The sequence below is a fragment of the Suncus etruscus genome, chromosome 3 (genome assembly GCF_024139225.1).
Source record: "Suncus etruscus isolate mSunEtr1 chromosome 3, mSunEtr1.pri.cur, whole genome shotgun sequence".
NCBI classification, from domain to species: domain Eukaryota; kingdom Metazoa; phylum Chordata; class Mammalia; order Eulipotyphla; family Soricidae; genus Suncus; species Suncus etruscus.
This window is the reverse complement of record NC_064850.1, coordinates 53,996,485-54,011,020: the sequence shown is the minus strand read 5'-3', so window position 1 is coordinate 54,011,020 and position 14,536 is coordinate 53,996,485. Positions and strand designations below refer to the sequence as shown.

Sequence of the window (14,536 nt, the reverse complement as noted above, 5' to 3'; positions counted from 1 at the left end):
CCATCTTATCTATATTTCACTGACATGAACCATGAACAAATAGAAATGTATAGTTTGTAATAAATAAGTTATGGATGTGCTTTATGTTTAATATATGTAACCTTGATATAATGAAATTTTTTAGGTATTCAATAATGCTGACTTTTATGATTTTATAACTTTTTCCCTTAACTTTTAGTGGTCAAAAGTTAATTTGGATAACACTCAAATGTATATTTTTTAACATGCAACCGAAATTTTGTGGGATTTTCTCTTAGTCAAAGAAGTTGTTAAGAAAAAAATAATCCAATTGAAACACAGTTCTCACTACTCCTTTCAACAACAGAGTATACATTTCTTTTTTCTGTCTAAACACCCAAATAAATATAGCTCTCCACTTTTACAAACAACACAAGATGTGTGTAGACTTGTAAAATAAAGCCAACAGCACAGATTTTGACATATATAGCTTTTTATTTCCTAGTTCCTCTCAGGTAAGCAATGAGTAAAATAAAAATGAATAAATTCAGAGGAAGAAAGGAAAGGTAAGGAGTTGATATGGGAAAAAATGAGGGGTAGGAGAGAAAACAGTACTTAGGTCACATGTGTTTTATGAGCCAGACCCAGGCTCAATCCCCAGTGCCACATCGTTTCCAACACAAGCACAGCTGTATATACCTAGAGCACCCTCCACCCCCTGGTATAGCTCCTAGAATGTAGCTTCCAAGATGGCCTAGGTTACTCGTGGCAAACAGGACCTGTGTAGAGCTTATTCCTGACTTGTCAACACTAAATTCAATTTATTTGACTAAATGTTAAATATCAATTTGTTTATACATGAAGATACATATTTTTGTTCATATTTTGCAGTTACTTACTTCTGTTAATTTCTCTTTATTTTTATGGATAAATAAATTTATATATGGGAAACATTATGGAGAGGAAGAAATGTTGAGATTGTTTGCTGCTTTTATGGGAATTGATAGTGAGGATTAGTAATAGGGTACTTTCTCCATGTATCAAAGATGTCATTTAGTTTCATAAAGAACAACAAGAAATATGGTTAATTTCTCACATTTCTGGGATCTAAAATGTCCAATATGAAGATCCAACAGAGTAGAGTACACATGTGGGCATCCTTTCCAATAAAACATGACCATCTTCCCATTCAGTGTTCTCATGGCAAGCAAAGCTTCCGAGGGAGCTCCTAGGCATTTTTCACAGGGAAGCTTATTACATTCTTATGAATTCTGTCCTCATGGCCTGACTTCTGAAGGGCACACCTTTAGATACCACCTTAATAAGGGCTAAATTTCAACTGCAAAGGCAGAGGAGAACAATGTCGCTTCATCTCAACAATTGTGCTCAAATAAAGCTCATGTCATCCCAATGGCGTCAAAATCATAGATCCTTTTAGGATCCACTCAAAGGATATATGGCTCTAGATATAATTTATCTAAAAATTTTATCAAAATAGGATCAAATTTTCTGTCTACTTGTGACCTCTAAAACCAGACAAATTATATGCTTCCATAACATATTCCAAAAGAAATGACAGAAACCTTAGATAAGTCCTTAGATAAACCTCTCCTCCCAGGCTCTGATTTACAAGGGTTCTTAACTGACAGAATATTCAAGAGATAACTCATGAATGGCTCCACAAGACTGGCACTTGACTGGGTACTATTCTTCTTTTGAATCTAGGTGAATACAGGCACATCCTCTTGATTCCTACAATGTTCTCTCTCATGAATACAGTAATTCCTGAAGGATACCCAAATAACTGCCCATAATTTCCTAAAAAGACTTTGTCATGAATTCCAGCTTCTCAGGAACTTCACCAGGGCCACACCCAAGAAAGCTGTGAAATATTGAACCAGAAACCACAAAGTAAAATTTGAAACATGAGACAAAAATGCTTTTATTTCTATAAATGCTGGATATAAAATTTGGAATACTATTATATATTATCAACAATATAAATTCTTTTCTAAAATAATCTTATAACTCACTGACTCATTTATATTATCATATAAAAGCTATTTTCAAGCACAGACTGATTAAAATGTTTAATATTAGCATTTTATCATTAGACAATGATGATAAAACACACTAATATTGCAAAAAATTTCATGCGATCCCGTTGTTAATTACATAGTTGTATTGAGTTGGTCCCATCAATATTCTAATAACTCCTTTGTTTTATCTATGAAACAGAAATCATATCAATGGCTATTAACACCAGGAAAATGCTAGCATTTCCCTCCTGACCATGAGAAAAAAATATTGCTACTCAATACAAGGTCTGTTTGCTTTATGGATCTAGTGGAGGATACTCAATGGCAGTGGCCAAGGGTGCCCTGGTACTGTGTTTATGCTTTGTGATTTACCAGCATATATTACATCAATATGACAAAAAGTTGCATTCCTTAGATCTTTCCTGCACCCAGATTTTACAAATTCATCACACCGAGGCATGTGTTTGAATGTCACAAGAGTCTCTCAGTAATGAAGTCCACATCATTACTGAAGAAATTTCAACTCCCTACTGTTGACATGATTTCTGTCTTGTGAATTATTAACACAAAGAAGCAAAACTAGAAACTTTACTATGCAGCCTTGCAGATTTTGAAATAAATGCTGCAGCCATGGTTATTAAATATTTTAAGAGAGGAGCATGGGGCCAGAGCTATAGTGCAGCGGTAGGGAGTTTGCCTTGCATGTGGCTGCCCAAGATGGACCTCGGTTCGATCCCCAGCATCCCATATGGTCTCCCAAATCAGGAGTGATTTCCGAGCTCATAGCCAGGAGTAATCCCTGAGCATTACCAGGTGTGGCACAAAAATCCAAAACAAACAAACAAAAATATTTCAAGCAGTTGAGTTTAGTAATGCTTACACAAAATTCTCAAGACAATATATTCTGAATTATTTTGTCCTTGAACAGTGTCTTATTTGTTTTAAATTTTAGTAACTATAGCAATCTAATTTTCTTGGGGTGGAGAGATAGCATGGAGGTAAGGCATTTGCCTTGCATGCAGAAGGTCATAGTTCGAATCCTGGCCTCCCATATGGTCCCCTGAGCCTGCCAGAAGTGATTTCTAAGCATAGAGCAGGAGTAACCCGTGAGCGCTGCCGGGTGTGACCCAAAAATAAAAAAAAAATAAAAAAAAGTCTAATTTTCTTTTCCTTTTTTTTTTTTGTCCCCTCATTCACAGTATAGAACAGGCAAAGGGCCTGGTTTGAGGTGTATATGGGGAGCATTTACTGTACCTCCTCTTTCTATACAGTCAGTGTAAAGAACACAGCCTGTGGTAAGCATTGGGGAGCCTTACCTTTTCTTTTTTTATTATATATATATATATATATATATATATATATATATATATATATATATACACACACACATATATAAAAAACCCTTTACCAGTGCAACATTCCCATCACCAATATCCCAAGTGTCCTTCTTCCCCACCCCACAAAAATTATTAAATCAAAAAATTAAATTAAATTAAATTAGAATAAAAATTAAATATTAAATTAAATTAGAAATCTAATTTAAATCTAATTTTCTAATATTAAATTTAAAATGTTTAGTTAAAATGAATATGCAAAATACTATTGTACATACATAGTTTTGTATATCTGATATGGAAATCCAGGAAGGTCTATTGTCATCAATCTAGAGGTGAAAAAAGGGCTGAAAAGCACCACAATTAACCAGAATTCTTTTTTAAGCTGCAAGAATGATTAAATTGTATAAATAGGGGATTTTTTTTAAATTTTCCAAGTACTATCTTCTTTAAAGTTTTATCAACAGTAGTGTTGATATTAATATTCCTGACATAATTAAGATACCATAAAACACTCAGAAATAATGAAGTTAAGAAAATTTGAATTTTATTATTCTAATCATCTGTTGTGTTATTCTTGTGTGTTCTGTGTGTCTGCATTCTTTTGATTTTGATTAATTTTTAATTAACTACAAAATAATGTTCAGATCAGAGCAATGAGTACTGATGAAATAATATCTTAACCTCAGGAGCATGAAGATAAATTAATCTATTTCCCATTTGATGATCAGAGACCTAACAACTTTTCCAAAGAGCAGATATATTTGCTCTACTAGAAATCATAAGTAAGATTCATAAAGTAATCCATATTCCTAACACACAGGAGCAAAACATTATTTTAGAATGAAAATTTCTTCACACTATAAATCGGATTTCAATTTCAATTCATTCTAAGCCCATCTATAACTTTTAGATCACTGCTTTTGGGGAGTGGCGATGCAGAAAATCACATTATTTAAAGAGAAATGTTTTAGATGACTTTAATTTTAATGCTGAAAATCATATATGTTAACAATAGATTCTGGGTAGGAAGCTTATCTCTTTACTCCAGTAGTGACTCATTTTTCTACCTTCTTTTAAAGCAGAGCATTCATTTAACTGGTCAACGTAACATGTACCAAACATTCTGGCTGGAATTTATTTGCAAGCCTTTGTAGCAGAATGTTTGATGGATTGATATATTCAGAAACTGTTTACTGAGCTAGAAGAAAACAAATCTGTAAAATATATAAATCTTTTGTCAGGCATTACAAGTTCAAAAACACTTGAAGCTTTTCTTCATCTTGCCTGATGGTTAAATACCTGTGTGATCACATACTGAGGTTAGAGCTGCCAATGAAGCAACACTGAGTATTTGAAAGCACTTGCATTGATTTTATCACGAGACAGAGACTATTTGACAACTGATGGATGTAGGGTCCACAGTTCATTAACTCGAGATGCCTATCTGTTGTCAGTACTTTATTTTTTTTATCAGCAGATTTGATATTTACAAAAAAAGCACGTTTTTAGTTTCTGTGGCTCAAGACATCAGTGCTATTAATTAGCCTGGAGTTGAGTCATTTGTACTCATATTGGCACATATTAATGTATGTTGATTCTATACAAGAGAAGAGCCATAGGTCTTTATTTTATGTTGAATTCATAATTATTAATAGATCAACCTGTTTGTTGGTTGTTTTGCTGGAAACTGGGTATGTTTTGTTTGGTATGTTATTAACAATTCTCAGGAGAGTAAATCTACCTACTAACCAGCTTCTTATAATGGTAGCTGACTCTTGTTACTTCCATAATAATAGAAAATACTTTCATACTAATAGAAAAAAAATGAAGGACACATACATCCATGGGTGCTGAAGAGACACTGAAAATCACACTGTTGCTTATAGGTTTTTAATCTGTTAATGAGCAGTAAGAAAGAACAATGTTTTGTCCTATATCTAACATGCTAAAAGGTAAATGGCTTTTTTTTTAATATAAATTTTTATTTTGATCATAGTGGCTTACATATTGTTGACAATAATATTTTAGGTACATATTTACATAAAATCAGGGGGGATTCCCATCACCAAATTGTCATCCCTACGCCTCCGTTTCTATCCTACCTCCCTTTTCCTTTTCCCTCACCCCAGGGCGGCTAGAATATGTGGTCCCCTCTGTATCTAACCCACTACTTAGTAGTCTTGCACCTGTTTGGTCCTGATGCCTCCCTTATTTCCCCCTCTATCTGGAGTCAGGACTAGCTAGTTCAAGTTGCGTGGTTTTGTTTGAAGGAGAAAAAAGCAATAAACTGGGGTAAGAGTCTAATACCCTGAAAATGGGCGGAGTCCTTCTAAAGGCTCTCATCATCAATCTGGGAGATGGAGAAAAAGTAGGTGAAACACTCCACTAGTACCAAAAGAAGTGTCAAATATCCAGTGAGGGCTCCAGCTATATCGATAAGCACCACACAGAGCAGACAAAACAAACAAACAAACAAGTAGAAAAAAAATAAAACAAAAACAGACAAACAAAAATCACGTCATGGTCTTGAATTAAGAAACATGGCATAGCACATAACGAAAGAGAAGAAAGGAAGAGAAAAAAAAATAAATAAAAAAAAATAAGTATAATTGGGGACTACACTTTCAATAATCACACCCAAACAGAGAAATCGACCAAAATAAATTGGTAAATCAAAAATAATAATAACAATAATAAATGAAGGTAATATATATATTTATATCAAAAAAATAACCAAGGTTTTGTGCTTTTTGTATTTTTGTTTTTTTCCCTCCTGCACTGGCACAGTAAATATTGGGGTCATTCGAAAAAGAATTCACTTGGCCTAAGAGATATGGGATTTCTCCGTCCTTGGAGCATACTGTCATGGGATCAACTCTAGACATTGCTCAGGATCCTTTACTTTCCCGGTGGTGTTTTTTTTTTTTTTTTTTTTTCTTTCTTTTTTTTTTCCTTTGGTGTGTGGAAGACTTCTGCTCTGTGTTTAGAGGTCTCAGTATCTGTACAGATCCTGAGGTGGGACTTATGATGAAGTCAGTCTTTGTGGTTCTAGAGGTTCTGTTACCTCAGTGTCATTTTAACCCATCTTCTGTGGTTGATGATCTTGGTCTTTGCACTGAGCCTAGGGTGGCACCTAGGATAGCATCTTTCTTTGTGCTCCCAAAAGCCCCATTCCGTTACAATTGTCTCTGCCAGATCTTTGGGGCTGGGGATCATGATTCTTGTGCAGGTCATAGTTCAAACCCTAAACTAGGGCTTATTTATTGGTCCCAAGATGTATACAGTCTGGTCGTGGATCAAGCAGCCAGTCGTCTGTAAATCCCGATCTTGGGTTTTTGTCCTACCAAAGGGAGCCAAGACTTCTGGTTTTGTCTTGTCGTTAGTTAGTAAGGTAGGCTAATCTGCTCTAAGGTCAAGATGATCGCATTTTCCCCGTTGTCAGGATATCATGTTAGAGCTGGGCCTTGTTGTTGGTCTCGTCGTATTAAGGCCGTCCTGGATGGAGTTTGTTTCCTGCAGCTGTTGTGGAGAGCTGTGCCGTTTCTATGTCGGAGATCCAGGGTTCAAGGCTGGATGAATGGTATCTAATCACCTGAGGTCTAATTTGATTCCACATGACATGTTTTCAAGGCAGGAGATATCCCTATATTTTAAATAACTATGAGTTCCTATCTCTAGTAGATAAGAGCTCTCTTTTATTTTTTTTTTTAAATGTGAAATTTCCCCTTTACTTAGTGTGCCTTTGTAGGGGGAAGTGGTGCTACATTATAATGTCTGTGTATTCGTGGGTGGACTGATGGGATAACAGTCACAGGTCACCTACCAAAAAACAAAGAAAGAAAAAAAAAAGGGGGGGGGGATTGAAACTGTATGTGCTCACAAATATATATGAAGGACAAACATTTAAAAAAAAAAGATAAATAAATAAATTAAAAAAAAAAAGAAATAAAATGAGTTAGCAAAATTTTTATGGGACCAAAGTGGTGCAAAAGACTACCTTACATTTGGGGGAGGGCAGGTAAAGAGGTGGTGTATTACAGGTCTTATGCCTATGTTGGAAGTACAGTTTTTCCCATTGTCTTTTGGGTTTTTCTTGTGGTGTGTGGGTTCCCAGGCATCTTCCTAACCCACCCCCTGACCTTCTTCAGATTGGTAAATATTTGCGGCAGGGGGGTCTTGGAAGAGTTCTTGCATTGGGGATACTTTTGGATCTAGGCCCGGTTTCAAGGAGCAGTTCGCATTAGGGGGAGTTGGTCGGGAGGGCCTCGCAGCATGAGTCCATAGGGGAGTTGGCTGTCTTTTCTTTCAGGAGACGAGGTGTGGTTTTATCTGGGTGTCCTCTCACCTGGGTGCTGGGTACTGGTTCGTTGGGTAGGAGGTCGATCTTGATGCCTAATAGAATAAGGACTGGGGGTGAAGAGTTTTAATATGGTGGGAGATCTGGATGGGATTGAGGGGTGAGGGGATAGTTGGATTTCCAGAGGGGGGAAAGGGGAAGGTGTATGGGAAGGGTTTGAAGGGAGAGAAAAGAGAAAATACCTTAGAGAGAAAAGGGGGGGAGAAAGGGAGAAAAGTAATGAGCAGAATAGAAGAAGAAAAAAAAATGTAGTGAGAAGAGGGGAGAGAATAGCAAGGGAATGCTGGTTTGATTGAATGTGTTCGAAGAATAGAGCCTGTAGTTTAAGTCTGTACGTCTCAGGTACTGCTTCAGTGGTCTGACTGGTCACGTGCTTCAATTCCTAAATGAAGGTATTACCTAAAGATAAAGTGTATGTTAAAGAGTTTTCTTGTGGCCATCTCGTAGTGCAAGCAAGGTATGGTATCCCGTGTGGTATCCCGAGTTGCCACCTTAGTTTGTCCGCCCTTTGTATCCAAGGGCACCTGTGGGCAGAAAAGCTGAGAGGTTATTTAAAGTATAGTAAGATAAAGGTATTAAAAGGTAGTGTTATGGTATGTTGCCATTGTAGTCCGTGATTTCCCTTGGTGTTCTATACTTGTGTTCCTGTATATGAACTCTAAGGGATTATTGTGGACCTTTGTTGTAGAAGTCTGATTACATACCTGTTCTCTCAATGCTGCCGTTTCTGTTGTTGCTGTTTTCTTTGTGGTATAATGTGTAGTCAAGAGTTTGCGTTGTTCCTTTTTCATGTATTTTGGACACTGCTCCCACGTCTATGCTGACTATTACAGTGTTCGGAGTTTCTACCCTGTTATTTGATAGGATTTAGTTGTGTATAAACTATGTGTTCTAGGTGTTTCAGAATAGTGCTACCATTCTGTGTTTATCTTTTGTCTTCTGACTTACTTCGTTTAACATAACATGATCTAGGTCCATACATGTTGCTGCAAAGTCTGTGATTGTATCGTTTCTGACTGCCATGTAATATTCCATTGTGTATATGTACCACATCTTAATGATCCATTCATCTGTTGTTGGACATCGAGGTTGGTTCCAAGATTTGGCTATTATACTGAGTGCTGCAATAAATAGTGGGGTGCATATATATTTTGGAATGAATGTCCTTCCATCTTGTGGGTATATGCCTAGTAGAGCAATTGCTGGGTCAAATGGCAGATCAATTCTGAGTTCTTTGAGCACTCTCCAGACTTTTCTCCATAGATGTTGGACTAGGGGGCATTCCCACCAGCAGTGGATGAGAGTTCCTTTCATACCGCATCCTCGCCAACAAAGGTTGTTTCCATTATTTTTGATGTGAGCCAACCTCACTGGTGTAAGGTGGTATCTCATTGTTGTCTTGATTTGGATCTCCCTGATGATGAGAGAAGGTGAGCATGTTTTCATGTGTTTGTTGGCCATCCTTCTGTCTTCCTCAGAGAAGTGTCTATTCATTTCATTTCCCCATTTTTCTATGGCTTTATTTGGTTTTGAGGGGCTCAGCTTTCTGAGTGCTTTGTATGTTCTAGATATCAGCCCTTTATCTGATATGTCAAGTGAAAAGATTTTTTCCCATTCTGTTAGCTGTCTTCTTGTATTAAGTAGGGTTTCTTTTGCCATGCAGAAGCTTTTTAGTTTGATGTAGTCCCATTTGTTTATATTTGATGCTAACGTTCTTGCCATTGGTGCTCCGTTTTCAAAGACCTTTTTGATATATAGGTCTTCGAGTGTTCTGCCTATTTTATTCTCGATAAACTTTATAGATTCAGGTCTGATTTCAAGGTCTTTGATTCATTTTGAGTTGACTTTTGTATAAGGAGTGAGGTATGGGTCAATTTTCACTTTCGTACATGTGGTTTTCCAGTTGTACCAACACCATTTGTTGAATAGGCTTTCTTTGTTCCATTTCAGATTCTTGCCTCTTTTATCAAATATTAGTTGGCTGTATATCTGGGGGTTTATATCTCGGAATTCTGTTCTGATCCACTGGTCTGAGCTCCTGTCTCTGTTCCAGTACCATGCTGTTTTAATTACTATGGCTTTATAGTATAGTTTCAAGTTAGGTAAGGAGATGCCTCCCAGCTTCTTGTTTTTCAGTATGTGTTTGGCTATCCTGGATCTTTTGTGGTTCCAGATGAATTTTGTGATTGATTGTTCTATTTCTTTAAAGAATTGTGTCTGAATTTGGATAGGGATTGCATTAAATCTATATAGAAGTTTGGGTAAGATAGTCATTTTGACTATGTTAATTCTACCTATCCATGAGTATGGGATGTTCTTCCATTTCTTTAGATCTTCTTCAATTTCTTTCTGAAGTGTTTTGAAATTTCCCTGGTAAAGGTCTTTCACTTCTCTTGTAAGGTTTATTCATAGATACTTGATATTTTTTGATACTATCTTAAATGGGATTGTATTTTTAATCTCTCTCTCCTCAACTTCATTGTTTGTATATAGAAACGCTACTGTCTTTTGTGTATTGACTTTGTATCCAGCCACTTTGCTGTATTGGTTGATTGTTTCTAGGAGTTTTACTGTGGACTCTTTAGGGTTTTTGATGTATATCATCATATCGTCGGCAAATAGAGCTAGCTTGTGTTCATCTTTCCCTACTTGAATTCCTTTGATTCCCTTCTCTTGTCGGATTGCTATTGCTAGGACTTCTAAGGTTATATTGAATAAGAGTGGAGAGAGTGGACAGCCTTGCCTAGTTCCTGACCTTAGTGGGAATGCTTCTAGTTTCTCGCCATTAAGTATAATGTTGGCTGTAGGCTTTTCATAAATAGCTGTAACTATCTTGAGGAAGGTTCCTTCTAACCCTATTTTGCTGAGTGTCTTTAACATGAAAGGATGTTGGATTTTGTCAAATGCCTTCTCGGCATCGATTGATATGATCATGTGGTTTTTGTGTTTCATGTTGTTGATGTGATGTATCATGTTTATTGATTTGCGTATGTTGAACCAACCTTGCATTCCTGGTATGAAACCCACTTGGTCGTGATGTATGATCTTTTTGATGAAGTGTTGGATTCGGTTTGCTAAGATTTTGTTGAGTATCTTTGCATCTATGTTCATTAGTGAGATTGGTCTGTAGTTTTCTTTTTTGGTGGTGACTTTGCCTTCTTTGGGAATGAGTGTGATATTAGCCTCATAAAAGGAGTTGGGGAGGATTCCTGTTTTTTCTATGGTTTGGAAAAGCCTTTGGAACAGTGGTAATAGGTCTTCTTTAAATGTTTGATAGAATTCACCTGTAAATCCATCTGGGCCTGGGCATTTGTTCTTAGGGAGTTTTTTAATTACCTCTTCAATTTCCTCTGAAGTGATTGGTCTGTTTAGACTTTCTAGATCTTCCTTTTCCAGTCTTGGAGGAGGGTGTTTGTCCAAGAATCTGTCGATTTCTACTGGGTTCTCTAGCCTAGTTGAGTATAGTTGTTCATAATATGATCTCATGATATGTTGTAATCTTGGGGTTCTGTTGTAATCTCTCCCCTTTCATTTGTGATCCTAGTGATTTGGGTGTTTTCCCTCTTTTTTTTGGTGAGTCTTGCCAATGGTTTGTCTATCTTGTTTATTTTTTCGAAAAACCAACTCCTGGTCTCATTGATTTTTTGTATTGTTTTCTTAGTTTCGATGTTGTTTATTTCTGCTCTGGTTTTTATTATTTCTTGCCTTCTGGTTGTGGTTGGATTTCTCTGTTGCTGTTGTTCCAATTCTTTGAGGTGATCTTTTAAACTGTTGGTTTTGTTGTTTTCCTGTTTCTTGACATAGGCCTGTATTGCTATGAGTTTCCCCCTAATTACTGCTTTTGCTGTGTCCCATAGATTTTGACATGTTGTCTCTTCATTGTCATTTGTCTCAAGGAATCTTTTTATTTCTTCCTTGAGTTGTTCTTTGATCCAGCTGTTGTTAAGCAGCATGTTGTTTAGTCTCCAGGTATTAGTTTTCCTCCACTGCTTCTTCTTGACATCAATTTTAAGCTCTGTTGCATAGTGATCTGAAATGGTACTTCTAATGATCCTTACCTTTGTGATCTTACATAGGTTGGCTTTGTATCCTAAGACATGGTCTATTCTGGAGAAGGTTCCATGTGGGTTTGAGAAGAATGTGTATTCTGCTTTCTGGGGATGGAGGGCTCTATATAAGTCTGTTAGCCCTAAATCTTCTAATTTTTCATTTAGAGCTCTTATTTCTTTGCTATTTTTCTGCTTGGAGGATCTGTCCAGTGGTGATAGTGGAGTATTGAGGTCCCCTACTATTATCACAATTCCCTTCATGTGTTTCTCCAGGTTTGCCAGTAGTTGCCTCACATATTTTGGTGACTCTACATTAGGTGCATAGATGTTGACCAGGGTTAGTGTTTCTTGATCTAATGTTCCCCTGACCAGTAAGTAGTGACCCTCTTTGTCTCTGATCACTTTCTTGAGGTTGAATACAATTTGGTCTGATATAAGAATGGCTGTCCCTGCTCTTTTTTGTTTTCCATTGGCCTGAATAATTACTTTCCATCCTTTTATTCTAAGCCTGTGCTTATCCTGTAGCTGTAGGTGTGTTTCTTGCAGACAGCAGAAGTCCGGTTTATTTTTCCTAACCCAGTTCTCTACTATGTGTCTTTTAATTGGAGAGTTTAGTCCGTTTACATTTAGGGAAATTATTGATAGAGAGGACTGTTGTACAGTTGTATTGTGTGGAGTGGTTGTTGTTACAATCGGGGGTTTGGATTGTGTAATTCTTCTCTGAGTAAGTCGCTTAGGATCGGCTTAGTTTGCACAAATAGTTCAAGTTCATTCATGTTTGAGAATGTTTTTAGTCTGCCCTTCCATATGAATGATAGTTTTGCTGGGTATTGGACCCTGGGTTGGAAATTTCTTTCATTCAGTCGTTTAAATATGTCATTCCACTGTCTTCTTGCTTGAATTATTTCAAATGGGAGATCTGGTTTGATTCTTATGTCCTTTCCTTTGTACTTGAGGTTTTTTTTCTCCCTTATTGCTTTCAGGAGTTCCTCTTTCTCTTTGTTTTTTGCCATTTGGATTATTATGTGTCTTGGTGTGGGTTTATTGGGGTCTACTTTATTAGGGACTCTCTTGACTTCTTGGATTTGTCCTGAATTGTCTTTCCAGAGGGTGGGAAAGTTCTCTGTTATTATCTCCCCGACTACCTGTTCTACCCCCTTCCCTATTTCCTCTCCTTCTGGTATACCCACAATTCTTAGATTGTTTCTTTTGTCCTTGTTGATTAGATATTGGATTTTTCCTTCCAGTGCTTTGCCTTTTATTTCTTTGTTGGTTTCTTGATCATTTTTTGATTGCAGTTTTCCTTCGAGTTCTTCTATGTGCTTCTCCAACTCTGTGTTTCTGCTCGTAAGGCTTGTTACCTTGTCTTTTAATTCCTTCACTTCTTTTTGTATGGACTCTCTCATGTTCTTTGACATTTCTTCTTTAATTTGGCTGATTCGTTCGTCCATGGATTTTTTATATTCGGTTGTTAGGGTTTCTTTTAATTCTTTTAGTAATTCTTGCATTTCCTTCCTCATGACTGCTTTTAGGTCTTCTTCCCGTGGATCTGTGCGCTTTGGTGGACTTGGAAATTTGATAGGGTTTGTCATGGTGTCTCCAGTTATTAGCGATTTCCTTGCTTTACGCATTGTTCTTTGTATTTAATGGTGTATTTTGGAGTGCTTTGGCTTCTAATTTTGGCCTGCTTTGGTCCCCTTCCTGAAGGTGTTTCTAGAGGGGCCTGTTGGGTGAGTTTGTTGGGCCTAGCCCTTTCTCCTCCCCTTTGCTACCTAGAGTGCAGCCTTCCTGCTGTGGGTCTTGTCCCTTTCTGCTCCTTATTTCTGTCAGCGGTGCAGTTCCACTCCTGGCCACAATGGTTACTGGCGCTGTTGAGCCTAGCTCTCAGTCCCCCCTCCTTTCTCTGGGAGTCAATGGAGCTGCGCCCCCTCCACGCCTCCCTTGAAGGGTTCCCTCAGTCCAACCCTTCAGGCTCTGTCCTCACCCTTGGGGAGTCCCTGGTCCACTCCAGGGTCCAGGGAGGTGGACTGCTCTAGTTCCCCTGCGAGTCCAGATGGCTGGCCCTATCTCTCCCGTCTGTTCGGGTCGCTCAACTTGACTTTCTAGTCACCCACCTGGGGGAAGGGAGTCACTCAACCCTCTCCGGCTGGCACGCAGGGGTTCCTTGGGGAAGGGTCCGTCCCAAATGCCGCGCGCAAAGAGACAGAAATTCCCTCACTCACTCCTCCAGCCGGCCAGCCGGGGTCCCTGGGGCGGTAAATGGCTTTTTAATAAAATAAAAGTGATATAATGAAATCTATTATTTTCTGTGCCCATCATTAAATTTAAAGTCTCAGTACTAGAAGTTTTCATGATTTAACACTATTATTTATATGCATTTTTAAAAGTTGCCACTCACTTTTTCAAGTATATCATATGAATTAAGTAAAGTCATATATAAGTAGATTCTTAGTAAACAGACCTAGGATTGAAAAAAGTACAGCAGATAGGGCACTTGCCTTGCACACAAACATCCATATTTGGTCCCTAGTACCACATAAGTTTTCCTGAGCACCAACAGGAGTGATCCTGATGTAGAAAGCCAGGAGTCAGCTTTGAAAAATTCTAGAAATGGGCCCAAAACAAGCAAAGAAAATGTTTCAGACTATCACTTAATATCAGATCAGTCGCAAAAAGAGAACAAAAGAAATAGACTAAAAAATTTAATTTTTTTATCCTGGCACACCTTTCTCAACTGAAGGATTAGACAGAATCAGTAAAAGAAGTCAAAATTACATGACAAAGAAACAATGAAAG

The 14,536-nt window shown here is 37.6% G+C and overlaps 1 non-coding gene across 1 annotated transcript; it reads right to left on the bottom strand.

Moving 5' to 3' along the window:
* Positions 1-3,176: 3,176 nt before the first annotated feature.
* Positions 3,177-3,309, bottom strand: LOC126005211 (small nucleolar RNA SNORA51). Its single transcript, XR_007494381.1, has one exon. It is a non-coding gene; the product is annotated as a small nucleolar RNA SNORA51 (small nucleolar RNA).
* Between the last annotated feature and the right edge of the window lie 11,227 nt (positions 3,310-14,536).